The sequence below is a fragment of the Eupeodes corollae genome, chromosome 1 (genome assembly GCF_945859685.1).
Source record: "Eupeodes corollae chromosome 1, idEupCoro1.1, whole genome shotgun sequence".
Lineage (NCBI taxonomy): Eukaryota > Metazoa > Arthropoda > Insecta > Diptera > Syrphidae > Eupeodes > Eupeodes corollae.
The window spans coordinates 14,952,000-14,969,354 of NC_079147.1; the positions used below are offsets into that span (position 1 = coordinate 14,952,000).

Genomic DNA, 17,355 nt, shown 5'->3' on the forward strand with positions numbered 1-17,355 from the left:
CGAATGGGCATTTTATACAACTTAAGCTGTTATTCGCTAGATTTAAATTTAAATAAGGTGGGATTAAAATCATTATTTATAACCAGTGCTACACTATCGTAGTAATTCATGTTAAATGCTAATTATGTTTTATATTTTAAGCTTGTGTTAGGCTTTATTTGTATTATTTGCTTGCTAACAACTAACAAAAGCATTTATGATAAGCCTTTGATCGTAGTTTGAAGCTTTCTATAAGTAACTAATTTCTGAAAATTCTAAAGTGTAAACAAAATAAATAGCCTTAAATAAAACTGTGGTCCCAACTAATTAAATTAGTATGTTAAACAATATCTGGTTTGAAAATCTTTTTTTCAACTACACATAATGTAAACAAAATTCCAAAACCACATTTTTTTCTATTAAGGCCGTACATAATTGTTTTCAACCTCAAGTCTAGCTTTGCCGTATGTGTTTTTCAGCACATCGCACACAAATCAAAGCATCTTCTTTGAGCTGTCACCAGCATCAGCAAACCACTCACTTGAGATCCAATGTGAAGATTTATGCACCAGGATCCTTTTGTATGCAGATAACTTCATAAGTAGATTCACCAAATAACCCTTTTTCTTTAAAGACTTGAATCAATTTATGAAACTCTAGTGTTAGATTATTGGTAATTTCTCATCCCAGAATTTTTTATTTTATAAGAAAACCAGTTGAGCATTATTTTATGTTGTTGTTGTTGTATTATCAGAATATAGATACTTTAAGAAATTCCCGCACTCAATGTGATGTCGTGATTCCATTGTTTTACATTCTGTTCAATTTATTTGAATACAAATATTATTTATGATGTTGAAGTTATACGCGAGTGTTTTTATATTTTCAAAAAGAAAAAGATTTACCTCGAAACATGATGTTAATCCTTTTTTGTTTTCTGAATATCCGTCAAAAGCACAACAAAAACAAAACAAGAATGTCAAGAATCTTTTGAAAATATAATACCTTCTATATGAAGGTTTAGCTTGATGTATAGGTACGTTGTGTTTTAGAAATATAAAATTAGTGGCAAAAATGGGTGTTTACGTAATTAAAACTGACACACCCAATTTACGTTTAAGCTCACAACCGAAAAGGATTACAAATTTCCTAGTTCTACACACACACACACTAAACTCGGAAATCCCTGTGTCACGTGGACAAATAATAGACAATTCACCTGATAATTGTAATCTCCTTCTGGTGTCCTAAAGGTGGACTTTGCATTTATATTTATGATGATATGATGGGCGTTTCGTAATGCGAAACAATCATTACGTCTACTTCAGTTCAGAAGAGATTATTCAAAATTGTATACGTCCTATGTTCAGTTCAAAAACCGCATCCCTAGAAAAAAGGTGGAAAAAAAGGACATAATTCCATTATAGCTTAGGCACCTATACAGATAGTTATGTGTGTAAGCAATGCGCATATAGAGAAATCTCGCATAAGGTGAGAGTGACTTATGACTTTGACAACAGCTTAAGGGATTATGCATTTAACATGGGTTCGTCATTTGCCAGACAATATATACTTCCATATAAAAAGGACGCACACACTTTTGTTGTTGTTTTTGTTGAGTCCAGTAGTCGACACGACTTGAGGATGGTCATCTTTTCGGGTAATCTTGGAATGGAATACCAAACAAAATATGTTTAATTTATAATCTCATTGGATTACGAGTCAAATCCAATTTTCTTATTTTTCATTGTGTACTAAACAATATAACAAGATTATGATTTTAACATATGTTTGAGGAAAAAAGGACTCGACTCGTGCTCATTCTCGTCCTTGTTTGTTGATTTGAATTCAATTGGCACTTGTGGATTTAAAAAGATCCTTTTGTATGAAGAATGTTAAAGGTAAGGGACATTCATAAGATAAAATTATGATTCAAAGTCTGAAAAGAGCTGAGACAGTCTTTGAACCTTTAGAATTTTCAGGACTAGTTTTTGTTGCAAATCTTATGAGCTAAGATAAGACTGTATCGTTGTCATATCAGAATGAAATAATACTGAAAGAAGTCCATTTTAGTTTTAAGGATTTGTGTTTAAAGAAAGATGACCGTTTCTCACTTTCAAAAAAAGCTGTTTTTCTTTTAATGGGGTCCAAATTATTTGGTAGTATTTTTTCAGTATTCTTTCCAAGCTCGTTAATTGTGCTATAAAAAGATTAAGATATTTCACGAGGACCGTCAAAATCGGAAGAGCTTGCAGAGATGGACAATATTACTAAATCTATTGGTTGTATTTTGGATTTAATTTTTATTGATAATTGCCTTGAAGTTCAATGTAATGAACCATCTTATAAAATGTTATAAAATAACATTCATCACAATGCAGTTGAAATGGTTTTAAAATTTTTCCATTTTGAATTAACCCAAATCGAATAATAATTCACGATTGTATAATTTTTGAAAAGTTATTAAAAATCGACAAGCAGTTTTAGACTCTTGTCTCGTTAATTCTCTCAAATAAAATATTGAATTGAAGAGTATCAAAGGAGAACTCGTTCTCCAATCATAGATACATCCAATTCACACTTATTGAAGAGACCCCAAAACCGATCCAATTCCGCAATTACAGGAAAATAGATTGGCCAAAATATAGGGCGGAGGTATTAAGGATAAGGAAGATCCTCTCGACAAATCCAACCATGTCTAGTTGTCTTAAAAACTCAGATGGTACATGGTCTAACTTTTGCGAAGAAACGCTAAACCTGCTACTAGACACCCACTTCCCAGATAGCTCCAAATCCGTTAATACAACAAACCGTCCTGGGTCGGGTACTAATATAACTTTTCCTCAAGGTCTTGTTGCAAAAGAAAAATTGACATATGCTCTGAATAGCTTCGAACCGTATAAATCTCCAGATCCAGTTCAAATCATACCAGCTGAGCTACAACTTACAATTGACATAACTCTACCCATCATTGAAATGATCTTTAAAAGTTGTCTGGATCTGGTCTATATACCTCAGCGATGGAGAGAAGTAAAAGTAGTTTTCATTTCCAAAGCGGGCAAATGTTCGCATGTCAAACCTAAAGATTTAAGACCTTTTAGCCTATCATCATTCATTCTCAAAACTCTTGAACGATTGATTGATATCCATGTACGTAATAGCGCATTGCTAAGAGACTATCAATGTCTCAGCATACTTGCTGCAAAGGGAAATCGGTAGAAACAGCCTTGCACACTCTGGTAAGAACTATCGAATATTCCCTAGAGCAAAAGGAATACACTATGGTGGCCTTCCTGTATATTGGGTATTGGATATTTCAACAACGTTGACACATCCGCTAGCACTTCTGAGTTGATTAATCTAATGCTAAAAAGCAGGATCATCAACTCTAAGTTAGGTTATTTTTGCACAAAAAGGTCTGTCAGTAGAGGCACTCCGCAAGGTGGTTTTCTGTTCCCTCTCCTGTGGAACATAATGGTTAACGAATTACTAATATCCCTTGAGAGGGAAAGCGGCAGAGTGGTTATCTCCGTCATAGGGGAACATCCTAACACACTGAGAGACCTCCTCCAAAATGCACTCAATATGCTCACTAGATGGGCTGATCACTGCGGACTTAGTATTAATCCTCAAAAAACAAACTCGTCCTTTTCACACGGAAATACAAGATCCCATAAATTGTACCTCCTTCAGTAAAAGGTGTAATACTAATTTTTACCAATGAAGCCAAATATCTTGATACGATATTGGACAAAAAATTTAGTTGCAAGTCTAATATTCAGGAAAGAGTTAAAAAAACTACAGTAGCTCTTTTCCTTTGCAAGAAAGCCATAAGTAGTAAATGGGGTTTTCAACCTCGCATTACCTAATGGCTATACACATTGGTCATACGACCAATACTTATGTACGGGGTTGCAGTATGGGTGACAACATTAGAGAAAGTCACATACTGCGACAAACTCAGCAGAAACCAACGCGCTGCATGTCCTTGCATAAGCGGGGCATTAATAACCACACCCTCAGCAGCGTTGGACACTCTCCTCCATCTGACACCCCTCGAAATATTCAGCAAACAAATTGCAGCGAGTACAACTTTAAGACTCAACTCCTCATCTCAATGGACCAACAACAATGTGGGGCACTCCACCATGTTGAACCTCTTTGGTTCTATACTAAAATACATAGACTACACTATTCTTAAACCCCTATTTGGAAAGGACTTCCAGGTATCCATTCCTTTCAGAGATGAATGGGGATATAAAAAACTCCTGGATGACAAATGCATCCATTTTTATACAGATGGCTATAAGACGAATGAGGTAGTTGCAGTAGTGGCTTAATCTAAGCATCTAATTTCGCCTCCCTAATCATTGCAGAGAGGAGAGGTTCTCTCCTGGCTAAGAGAAAACGTGATATCAACTCCTGATATCCGCATCTTCTCTGACAGTCAGGCTGCTATCAAATCCCTTGACGGTATCACAACCAAATCTCTAACGGTCCTCAATTGTCGATCGTCTCTTATGGAAATGGCGCAGCAATTTAACATTCACCTCTGTTGGGTGCGGGGCCACAGAGACATCTTAGGAAATTGTAGAGCTGATGAACTGTTTCACCTGAGGGGGAGAAGATAGGTATACCGATAGCTTTATGTAAACTTCTGCTAAAAGAAACAGCTTTTGCGATAGCAAACTCTAGGTGGCACAATTTACCAACATGCGCAGCCAAAAAACTCATATGGCCTACACAGGAACTAAGGCGTTCTTAGGACTTGTTATCTCAAAGCAGACTTCATATTAGCTCCCTAATGGGTGTCCTTACTCGACACTGTCTTATAGGCAGACACGCAATACGACTTGTTGTAGCCTCAAATGACGTCTGCAGGAGCTGGGTACTTGCCCAGCGCTTTCACTAAGACACAAAGTTCATCTATGAGAATACTCTTTTGATAATCCCAGTGAACTAGCTAAAAAGAATATCAAATATCAGGATTATAAAAACCAGGATTATAAAAAACGGGATTTTAAGAAACGGGAATATAAAAATCGGGATATCAAACCCAAGACCCAACCCCTAGTGAATTTACGCTACTACTACTTTACCAATGAGATATGAAGCATTTTTAAAGTAGGCGGATCAGTAAGTTACTTTGAATTTCTCATTAGAAAACCCAGCATTTTATTTGACTTCGAAATCATATAGTCGTAGTGATCATTAAAAGATAACTTCCAATCGAAAACAACATCTAAATCTTTCAAAAACGTAGACCTTATCAAGGATTGTACTATTAACCTTATATTCAAAGTGAGATACACTTGGAGATATTGAGATGAAGGCAGTTATCTTCACACCCCTAAAAAATACAATTAAGGTCATCTTCCAAAAGATTGCAATCAAGTGAACAATTGATTCGTTTTTATGTTTTCAAATCGTCAGAAAATAGTAAATTTTCAGAAAATTTGAAACAGTCGTTTATAAAAAGAACAAACAAAAGTGGTCCGAGATGTCTTCCTTGTGGAACCCCTGAAAAGTTATACATTCTTTTTGATGTTTTACATCAAATTTTGACAAACTGTGTAATCTTTTAAATATTGATCTAACCAATTCAATAATTGAGAATGAAAGCAAGGTGTTCTAGTTTTTAAATAACACGTCATGCTGCAACCTATAAAACACCTTTGAAGAGTCGGTGTATATGACAACAACTTGCTAACCCCCTTCAATACCTTTCGTACAAAAGTGTGAAAAAAGAGACAAGTTAGTTATAGTTGATCGTTTACTCACAAACCTGTGTTGATTGTCTGAAATCACTTGCTTAATATTTTCATAAATCCGTTTTTGACAATGGCTTCAAAAATTTTTAGAATAGTTTGAAGCTTTGAAATAGGTCTGTAGTTAAGGACGTCCTGCTTCGAGCTTGTTTTATGAATTGGCGTAATGACTGAAGTTTTCCAAGTATCTAATAACTGACCAAGACTGAGCGATAAATTAAATAATTTTAAAAGAGATTAAGAAAGACCATATCTGCAGAATTTTAAGAACATAGAAGCAATTAAATCACTGGCAAGTTTTTTATTGTCATCCAAAAACGAAAGTTCTTCTAAAATGTCTTCTTCCGTTAATAATATTTGACATAAACATGTTATTGGCTGGTGGTTGATGACAATGTGTGCACTTCAGATTTCAATAAGAAATTCGACTGAAAAAAATCAGCAAACATACCACAAATCTATGTGATATCTTCAAACCTCATGTTGAGGTTGAGGTAAACCATAAGATTTCCTTTAACCATTTAAAAATGTCCAAAAAGCTTTCGAGGCAGATTTGATTTTACTGGTTATACACAAACTTTTTTAGAATTTCGTATTCTTTCCTTTGGTTTATGAACTGCTCACGGTAAACTGAACTGGATTGATATTTTGTTTGAAGTTCTTAGATGAATAGGAAACTAGCTAAATGGAGAAGTTTGTTACGCAAGGCCCTAGTTCGCACAGTATTGTAGCGCCACCTTAAGTAAGTAAGTAAGTAATGAATAGGAAAGGAGCTAGCTCGTTTAATTACTTTCTTTGAATATTTCAAAGTTACGTCTGTCAATGGCCAAGACGTCGGTGTTGTAGGCCCTTTCTTGACTACACAGCATGTAATTTGTTTTGACCTCATTAACCGTTAAACAAATTTTTGTCGCCTCTACATCGATACTCACAAAAGCCCCATTGACGTCACGCTGAGTTGTTCCGTTTATATAAATGTCATTAGCATATGCTAGTAATTGGACAGACTTTTGAAAGATATTGCCTCTAGTGTTGACGTGTGAGCTCTGATGCTCTATTCTTTCAAGCACGATGTTCCAAAAACACATGACAGCGCATCACCTTGTCTAAAACCTTTCTTGACATTTAAAGGTTCTGTTAAGTTGTTTCCAACCTTTACGCGGAGAATGGTGAATTCTCTGTGGTCATTCTGTACAAACGGACGAGTTTAGCATGGATGCCAAAACTAAACATGGATGTATAGTATACAGCTCGTCCCTGCAGGTGCTGTCATATGCGGCCTTGAATTCGATGAAAATTTGTCGATTTGGAACTCTTGGGTTTTTCCAAGATCTTCTGTAATGTGAATATTTGATCGACTGTGAAAATTAATGGTCTAAAACCACAATGATAAGCAACTATCGATTGGCCTTAGATGTTCACATATTACTGCAGAGAAGATTTTTTAAGCGATGGAATAACTCCCCTTCATAAAACAGGTGCAAAAAATCCCATTACAGTAACGATAAAACAAATTGACGAGACCGAGACTAGCCTACGAAAAGTCTCGTCTCGTGAGCAGCCCTATTTTTGAACGATGCAAAGCTGTCCCAATTCAATCCCCAATACGTTTTTTTAGCTTTGTATGTGCACTTTAATACCACTCGTCGTGTTCATAATCATAGAGAATCTAAAGCTTTAATCGTATCGTTAATATACTGAGTAAAATATTTTTGTTGTATATAAACAAACAAAATGCTGCGAGCTCAATCAATTTGTAATACTCTGTTTCGCTTATTTCTGTTTACTCAGCTGTTTTTTATCAACTGAGTTTTATTGAAGGCAGTTCAAGGCATTACTGAATTAACATATTTTCTAGATCATTTATGTACTTTTTATTAAAAGATCATGATTAACACGGTTCTATGGTGTAATGGTTAGCACTCTGGACTTCTTATAGTTTAGCTTAGAGTGTCCGTATGGGACCATTAAGTTAGTTGTAAGTTATGGATAATTAGGCTAGTTTTATGAATTTTTGTCTAGCTTTAAGATAGGTTTAAGAATGAATTAATAAAAATGAATTATAAAAAAAAAAAAAAAAAAAAAGCACTCTGGACTTTGAATCCAGCGATCCGAGTTCAAATCTCGGTAGAACCTTGAAAACATCTTTTACGATCTTTTTAATTTCTCCACAAAATTTGCCTTATTGTCCTTAAAGGTGCGTTGCATATTATCATATTGAAAAAGGTGATGGTGCCTTTGACTGCGAGATTAGTAATTAATCCCAAGTGAAGGCAGTAAAAAGTTCTTCAGTACGTAACTTATTTAAAAGTTTTGAAATTATCAATTTATCAATTTTGGATTTAAATTTAGAGAAAGTCAGGTGATACGTACTGGTAACAACATCGTTTGTGTCTCTAGTATTAAAATCAAATAATACAACAGGGATTTATTTCCTTATTTATTATTTCAACTGTGAAAAATAAGAAAAATTATTTTCCCTGATAAACCCGCAGCGATACCGTCTTCTTTTTAAATTCCAAGTGATTTAACTTATAACCGATTTAAAATTATTATAAAAATAATTGGCAAATATTTTGTAAGTAAAATTACTTAATCACCGACTACAATCTTGAACTTTCTCGTTTTTTTTCATCATTCAACCATCATTTATAACCTCTTGAGACCACAACAGAGAGAGACATAAACATTTCTTTAAACCCCCGCCACCACCACTGACTTCTTTATGGGTATATAAGTAAACAACTACGCCACGAAATTCCATTAGCAATTATCAGCTTCATTCAGTTTCATTAAGAGGTTATAACTTTTAATTAGCCCAACAATCACTTCCAGGGTTGCTGCCTTCAAGCATCATATGCCTATACCCACCATACCTATAGCCTGGTATTGTAAGTCCATAGAGAGGTATAAAGCCTGTGGGGTATCGTGTACCTATCTACCTACCTTATAATTTCGTGCATTCTCTCATAAGTTGCACGTTTAATTTAACAATCGAACATTCAACATAGGTAAAACTCGTATAGCCTTATAGCCCGGCTAGATACACTCTGTACAGTCTTTCAATTTCAGCTAAAGGTTTATCCGCATCGGAATCAGACAATAATTTCTATTAATTGGCCGCAAACAATTCATTTCTAGTGTCGGGGGATATTGATTGACTCATTTTCGACTTGCTTCAAAAATTAAGCTGTTATAGAGAAGAGTAATACTCATACTCAAGTCTCAAATCATTTTATTTTATGGCAACAAAATTGCTATAATAAACGACGCTAAACGATCATAAGGATGAACATGTAAGAGCCTGCCTTCAATCACAGGCAATGAGTATAAAGTAAGCTTACACGAGCTTGAAGATAGTCTTCTTTTTAACTGACGTAAATAACATACCTGAGTGCTGATGCTCAGTTTAGTTTGAGTTGACGCCTTGGGGCTTGAGAAGATGATGGTTCTGCAAAAGGTATACGAGAAACTAGAGTTATTGTAAATTTGATTAGTTCGGAAAGAGAGAATTAGAAATGATCGGTTTTCGAGGAGGAAGACGATCACGATCAAATCAGTGTTTTATTTCCAAGCAATATGCGATGGAAGAATAAAAATAAAGATTGTTGACTACTTTCTGTTCTGTTTTGATTTGATTTCAATTTTATTACAAAGTGGTTAAAGTTTGAGTCTATATGAAGAAGTAAAAATAAAAAAACCTATAGCTTGCACAATTGGTTCGTAGAAGTCTTGCGCTCATAAAACAAAACAGTAATTTAAGTTGGAAAACTGCATTCTTTAACTTATAACCCATGAGTGTTGTGTCGAATACAGGCAGATACGATAATTAAACTTTAAACAACTTTGTAATTTGTTTTCTTTTTTTTAGAATAAATCAAATTTTTGAAATAAATGTTCCTAGAAAAATACCAATGTGAGACAATTTTGATAAACATTATTGAGGGAAATAATCCAATAAAACAACAAAAATGAGAAAAACGACAGAACTCATTCGATTTCTCAGTACTTTTAAAAAAAATTCAGAACTTTGCAAATTTCAAACTTGTACCTGTACAAATCCTAATATACTTGGAAGATCAACATTTTCAAACGCAGCTAAGTCCGTTTTTTTACTGACTGTGGTTTTATTTGATAGCAACAAAGAAAACCATCCCCAAATGTATCCGGGAAAATTTTCAGAAGAAGACTTTTTCAATAATCTTGAAGAACTCGAAAACTTTACCTATACACGAAACAATCCCTAGTTGGCTGGGCAATAATAACAAATACGTTATTCTCTCACTTTTCAGGGAAGTAAAAAACTCTCAGGCTATCAGAAGGGATCTATATAAATTGATCTAAATAATAACGATGAAGCGATTCGAAAACCTTGTTGTCTATTAGGGTTATTTTTTATTGTCATACACTTTTTAATTTTTCTTAAAAAAGCTTACAAACTCTCATCTGGCTATGCTTACTTACTTATAGGCACTCAGAACTATAAAATCAGTGGATTTTAAATAGCGGGACATAGGGCCTAAACTACTCCTATTCGTTATCGTGTGTGGTTGTCGGTGATGTTTTTAAACTCCCTTCAGCTCTTCCCCAATCTTGACGATACCTCCTCGAATGTTTCTCACGGTCTGCTGACTGTTCTGCCTTCTTACTTACTAACTTTCTTAAGGTGGCACTACAGTACGGCGCGGAGCTAGGCCTCAACCAACATGCGTCTCCAGCCATTTTGGTCCCTAGCTAGCTGTCTCCAGTTTCGCACGCCAAGTTGGTTGACGTCCTCTCCCACCTGAGTGCGCCACCTGAGTCGCGGTCTTCCTCTACTACGCCGCCGTCCCTCGGGATTGGATTCGAAGACCTTCCGGGCTGGAGCGTTGATGTAAATTCGCTCTACATGACCTAGCCATCTAAGCCTTTGGACTTTAATTCTGCTAACTAGGTCAGAGTCGCTGTACAGCCCATACAGTTCGTCGTTATATGTTTTCCTCCATTCTCTATCTATGCGTACGGGACCGAAAATCACCTGAAGAATTTTTCTCTAGAAGCATTCTAAGACGCTCTCATCTATCTTTGACACTGTATTTATATGCTCGAGAGAGGACTTTACTTCTCAATTGACATTTTGTCCAACACGTCCGTCGTTGTTCAATGTCCTTTTTTGGTGACAGCATATACTTGGTTTGCCCTCATTGACCACTAAGCACATCTTCTTCACTTCCGTCGCGATGCTCAAAAATGCTCCACTGACATCACGTTTAGATCTTCCAATTATGTCAATATCATCTGCGTATCCGAGTAATTGGGTGGACTTTTTGAAGATAGTGCCTCTTGTGTTAACGGTTGAGTTTTGATTAATTCTTTCCAGAACGATGTTGAAAAAGTCACATGCAGTCGCAGTGCATCGTCTTGTCTAAAACCTTTTTTGTTATCAAATGAATTGGTGAGATCTTTTCCGACCTTGATAGAGCAGCGCGCATTCTCCATCGTCATTCTGCACAAACGGATAAGTTTGACAGTGATGCCAAAACTAGACATTGCTCTGTAGAACTCTTCCCTATAGATGCTGTCATACGCGGCTTTAAATTCGATAAAGAGATGGCGGGTATCGATTTGAAGTTCCTGGATTTTTTCCAAGATCTGCCGTAGTGTGAATATTTAGACGATAGTGGATTTTCCTGATGGTCTGAAGGCACACTGATAAGAACCAATCATTTTGTTGACGAACGGCTTCAGACGTTCACATAATACGTCAAAGGATCCTATACCTATGCAATGTTAAGGAGATTGATGCCTCTGTAGTTGGCACAGTTTAGAGGGTCTCCTTTCTTATGTATCGGGCACACTATGCTGAGATTCCACTCATCGGGCATGATTTCTTTTGACCATATTTTGCAGATGAGTTGGCGCATGCTCCCTACCAAGTCATCGCCTACTGCTGTGAATAGTTCTGCAGCGATGCCGTTACCTCCAGCAGCTGTGTTTGACTTAAGTTTAGATATAGCTATCTTCACTTCGTCGAGGTCGGGTAGGCGGAATTGTTGATCTGCGTCGCCAAGGTTGAGAGGTTCTATCTCCCTTACAGCGGAATTCGGTTCCGCATCGCCGTTATATAATTTATAAAAGTGGTCTTTCCATATTCTCAACATCGACTGCCGTCCTACTATGATGTTCCCCTGATCGTCTTTGCAGGCTTCGGTTCGTGGCTGGTACCCTTGGGAGGTTTTTTTTTAGTTTTTGGTAAAATTTACGAACCTCATTCCTCATTCTGTTGTGACATCCCTCTATCACCTCGATCGCGCCCTTCTCATGCTCTTTATTTTCCATCTAGGAAGCCGGTGCTTCTCTCTTATCTTCAACTCGTACAGCTCGTTTTGTATGCCTGCTGTTTCGCTGTCGCAGTGAAATCGATCACCCTGAATCCTTTGTCGGAGGTGGTATCGTGCAGGCTGTATCTCCCGATTATGCCACCAAAGATGTCTTCTCTTCCTAACTTGGCGTTAAAATCTCCTAAGACAATTTTAATGTCATAGCCACGCCACTGCTCATATGTCTTGTGCAAGAGCTCGAAGAATATGTCTTTGGTGTCTTCATCTTTCTCCTCCGTTGGGGCATGCTCGCATATTAGGCTTATGTTCGCGAATTTAGCCTTGATACGGATTGTCGTGATACGCTCGCTCATACACTGTTGAAACTCAAGACTTTTTGCCTGAGCCTAGTTCCAACAACAAACCCACAATCAAATAGACTCTGTCCTTGTTCTCGGTAGCAGTCGCCGTAGTATGCACTTCTTGGGCGGTAATATCTGGCTTGCAGAAGTATAGGGCTTTCGCTAGTTCTCCTGCTGCACGTGGTCTGTTAAGGGACCTAAAGTAAAACGTACAAATCTGAAGTTCGCTGTCCTTATTTTGTATGCGTGGGTTGTCAACAGTAATGCCATCCGTATCCGAGGCTTGTTGGTGCTTCGCAACTAAAGGTATTGTTTACCTGGCCAGGAAGTTACTCCGACGGCACAAACTCCAACCTGAAGGGCCAGATCGTCAGTATAACTAAAAGGAAGGGGAGCCGGATAAACCTGGCCTGGGCTCCGAATATGTCGAAGAAGCCCTATAAGGTGTTCACTAAGTAGTTCAAACTTACTGGAACTGTAGACGCCACCGTTGATACCATCTTGAGACTTCGTCCGCTTCCGTCTGGATAAGGAGAGGTGCCTTAGTGGAAACACCTCTCCCCCCTCTCTCGTTTGGCGCCTCCAACAACTTTCCACTGGGGTTAGAAACCAATCTCCAGTTGAGGTACTAGGCACCCGATGTGCACCGCAGGGAGGTGAGAGTAGGAGTTGATAAACAGGTGGCTTTTGACAAAAACCTTTGGACGCTTGTGTCCTCTTGAATGCACATCTCTACCATTTGAACATCTTCTTGAGTTAGTTTATTCCACTGCATTGCCTGTCTTTCAATGCCGCCATTACTTTTTCGAAGTTTGCGTCGAATCCACTCGCCTTCATAAATAATAGTTTTTATAAAGTTCTTGATTAGATCTACTAACTGGCCAATGCTGTAAGATGTTTCGTAGACCCCAATTAATGAACGCAGCAGAGAACACCTTGAGGCCACACTCGTTGTCGAACAAGCAGGAATCCGCGCTGGATCCTCCTGTATATTGATCATATCAACACCCTGCGGATCATTATTGAACAGTGAGTTGAATATCGATCACCACTACACCTGCTGTTCATCTACTTCGAGAAGGTTGGTTATTAAAGCAACATATGATGGATCCAAGTGCCACGTTCTGTACGATAGTAGGTTGTCAGATGATTTTGAAATCCAAATCGGAGTCAGACAGGGCTGTATTCTGGTGCCAATATTGTTTTTGTTGGTGATAAACGATGCCCTGCGCTCAGCTCTGTCATGTAGCGGATGGATCCAATGGACTTTGACATCATATTTAAATCACTTGGATTACGCGGACGATGTTTGCTTACTCTCTCATAGGATGATGGATCTCCATCAAATGACGACAGTGAATAGAAAAGCAGAAGTTTCGGGGCTGAAAATTAATTCCGGCAAAATAAAAATGATCAGCCCCGGAACCCGACTATCCTCTCAAATAAATATTTCTTCGCAACCGGTAGATATAGTGGAGACCTTGGAAGAATCGTCACCATCGAGGCGGGACCGAACAAGGCGTCTTCTTCAAAGCTACGACTATTTCGCACAAATGTCGAATCAGTGATTCTTTATGTGTGCAGTACTTGGAAGGTTGTTTCAGCCATTACAAGAAAGCTGCAAACCTTCGTGAATAGATGTTTTCGAAACGTCCTAAGGATTCTCTGGCCAAAACGTAAATCAAATAAGGTCTTTCATAGAGGGACAAGTCAGGAACCTATAGACTCTATAATACGAAGGCGTAAGTGGCAATAGATTGGATATACGCCTCCCAATTGTAACGACTGCATTGCAGGCCAAAGAAGAATAGCTGGACGACCCGGAAACACATCTCGCAGGACAGTCGAGGTGAAATCAGCGTCACTAGGAAAGAATTGGAGGGAGGTGAAACACTTCTCCGGAAACCGTACACAATGACGCGTTGGCGTCGTAGTAGAGATGGCCCTTAAGGGGTTCCCAACGGACTTAACAGGTCTGGGGACCTAAGTAAGTAAAGTAAAATTAATCAAGGTCTGTAGTTTCCTGATGATTTCACAAAAAGAAAAGATCTGTTGACAACAAACTCTTCTGACGAAATAAATCCTTTTAAAAAACCTGACATTCAGATCCATCATAAGTTGTGTTGGTGATAGAGACGAGTTTATCCTCGGCAAAGCAAGCTAGATAAAATCTCTGTAGACGCTGTCAATAGCCTTCTCAAAATCGATTTACAGCAAATGAAGTTGTGATGTATATTCGACGCACTATTCAATGACGATCTGCAGGGTATTGATGCGATCAATGCAGGAGCATCCAATGCAGGATCCTGCTTGTTCATCGTCAAGTATTGCTTTAAGGTGTCCCTACACACGTTCTTATTATTTTGGCAACTGCAGTATACCTCATCAGCTCTCGAACTTCATCAGGTCTCCTTATTTAGGAGCTTGACAATCATTCCCTTTTTAAAATTTTCGGGAAAGAGATTTATTCAATTACAGCAATTTGCCCGATGAAGTTGGCACAGTTGCAACAGTTCTGCGTGAATGAGTGTATATTTGCCTTGTAAATCTTTCCGTGTTTTGTTGGAAAGTCTATACATAGTATAGTAGGATTTTACACGAATAGCAAAAACAATATCCATAGTATGAATACAAGCCATAAAAGTTAGAGTAGAATCTTACTAGGGATGGGTTTTTGACATTTATACTAGTCCCGAATGGATCTTATGTGATTTTGTTCTCAAATGTTGGTACGATTAATATTGCATTTGTATGTTTCTCGATGGGTATGTTTGTTAAGTAGCTGTGCATTGGGAATCATTTGTTTTCCATTTGGGACAAAAATCAATCTGTTACTGTTGATATTACTTAGTTTTGTTAATGAAACTGGCTTATTTTGCAAGAGAAAACAAAAAAAAAGATAGTTAATTTTGGTTATGTTTCCACCAAACGGTTGTCTAAGTTTAGATTAAATAAATCCTTTTGGTGCGCAGTTTCAAAACTGTTGAAGTTTTGAGGTGAAAACCTTTATTTACTGGACTGTATGTAAAAATTGACATTCGATTCTCGTGATTAACTGTATTCAAAATGATTTAATTCTGTGCTAAATTTTTGTGTTACATTTTAACTTCAGATCATTAAAAATGAAACGACTGTTTTACACTTTCATGCACCTAAAGATTTAGGTAACGTAAATTAATTCTGTTTTTAATGTACTTATATTTCGAGTTGCATTGAACATTTTTATATTAGATATAAGAGTTTTGTAAAAAGTTATCAAGGTTCTACCGAGATTTGAACTCGGATCGCTGGATTCAAAGTCCAGAGTGCTAACCATTACACCATAGAACCGTGGTATCATCGGTCTAAACACTTAAAATAAAATTCAACAAGACTTTTCCACATAACTAAGTACATATTGCATTAAATAAGCTTAAAAATTGACACCTTAAGTTGAAAACATTTGTTTAAACAATAATCTCTCACATGATTACTCCCAAGCAAGCAAATATTAAGCGCTATGACTTTCCATTTATGAATTTTTCTACAGGCGTACTTATTTGTTTAATTCATTGTTTACATACAAATTCTGTTTTATATTCAGAAACAAGACTTAAGGGTACAATTATACTCAAAACTTTACCCAACTAAATGATCGCAGGCGTTTAAAATATTTAGTTTTCAAAAAGTTGAGGAAACGTAATAAATAAGTCACTCCATCTGCTAACTGTTGGGTAATAACAAAAACGTCTTAATTTTGAATAAGCCTAAGTAGCTCCCCTTAGCTATATACCTAACTACCATCTCATCTTAACCGAATAAGTTCCGCCATATGTATATGCCCAGACCAGCCCAACCTTTCTTCATAAGGGTCCTATAAGCATGAGTCAGTGAATGTCTTTATATTCCCAGCTTGTGCCTCCATTCTAACGATATGGCTATTAGAGACAACAAATGCAGAATAAATGAGACAACAACAAAAAAAACGTTGACCATATCCACGAGTGATTTTATTTATTGGCCAAACCTAACACACTGATTTTATAATGCACGCGCAGCTCCCTAAGCTCACATCAATTCTTTAAGATCCTCAAAAGAAGCTTAAATAGACTTCTTCTTGAAGAGATGACTTTTATGTTCGACGACGACGAGGCCAGCCGTACAGCTTCACATAGAATCTGCATAGAAGGTGTGGGCTTCCTCTTTTAGTTCAGGCTATAGGCTTAACCAAACGAACGCTAGCTAGCCAAATGCAGAAACCTTCTTTACAAAGGCTAAATATACAAGACTCAATGGGCAAACCATAGAGGGTTGTCTTTTCAGCTGCATTTGGAACAAATAATTTAGTCACCAATTAGTGCGAGGTGGTGCTGCTGCTGGCTGTAGTGTAAGAGCTGGTGGGCAGCGGCGGAGCTGTGACTCCAAGATGGTGGGAAGAGATTTCACTCAATAAATTGCCTACTTGAACTATTTGTAAGGAGAAACTAATGAGATACAATCCATTGATGCTGATGTTAAAGCCTTGCTGCTTCGCTGAACCAAATATGTAACATGAATCCGCTAACCTCGTATCATGTATAGACCTATACCTAATATAACATAAAAGAGACAAGCCTTTTTCTTGGAAACAGCACGAAATAACCGCTTCAGGTTTTTTTGCATTGAAGAATTGAAGATGCCCAGAAGTCGTAAAACCCAGAAACCACATTTGCAAAATGTGTTCATCCTAATTTCCTTCGAAATTAATTGCCGCCATTAATCTGGACAGTTACAACCAATATGGTTATAAAATCACATTCGGAATGGATTGGCTCCTACTGGGATGTTTTTATTTTTCCTCATTGGGCTCCAACTCAATTCATCAACCTTCAGATTCGCAAATATCGTTGTCTTGAAGTGCGGAATTTTATGGTTTCTTCCATCAGTAAGATGGTGTATAAGCTAACCATCAGTGAGGCCAAAATGACA

The 17,355-nt window shown here is 37.3% G+C and overlaps 1 non-coding gene across 1 annotated transcript; it reads right to left on the reverse strand.

The window, feature by feature from the left end:
- Window positions 1–15,666: 15,666 nt before the first annotated feature.
- Trnaq-uug (transfer RNA glutamine (anticodon UUG)) lies at window positions 15,667–15,738 on the reverse strand. The gene has a single exon. It is a non-coding gene; the product is annotated as a tRNA-Gln (tRNA).
- Window positions 15,739–17,355: the final 1,617 nt, after the last annotated feature.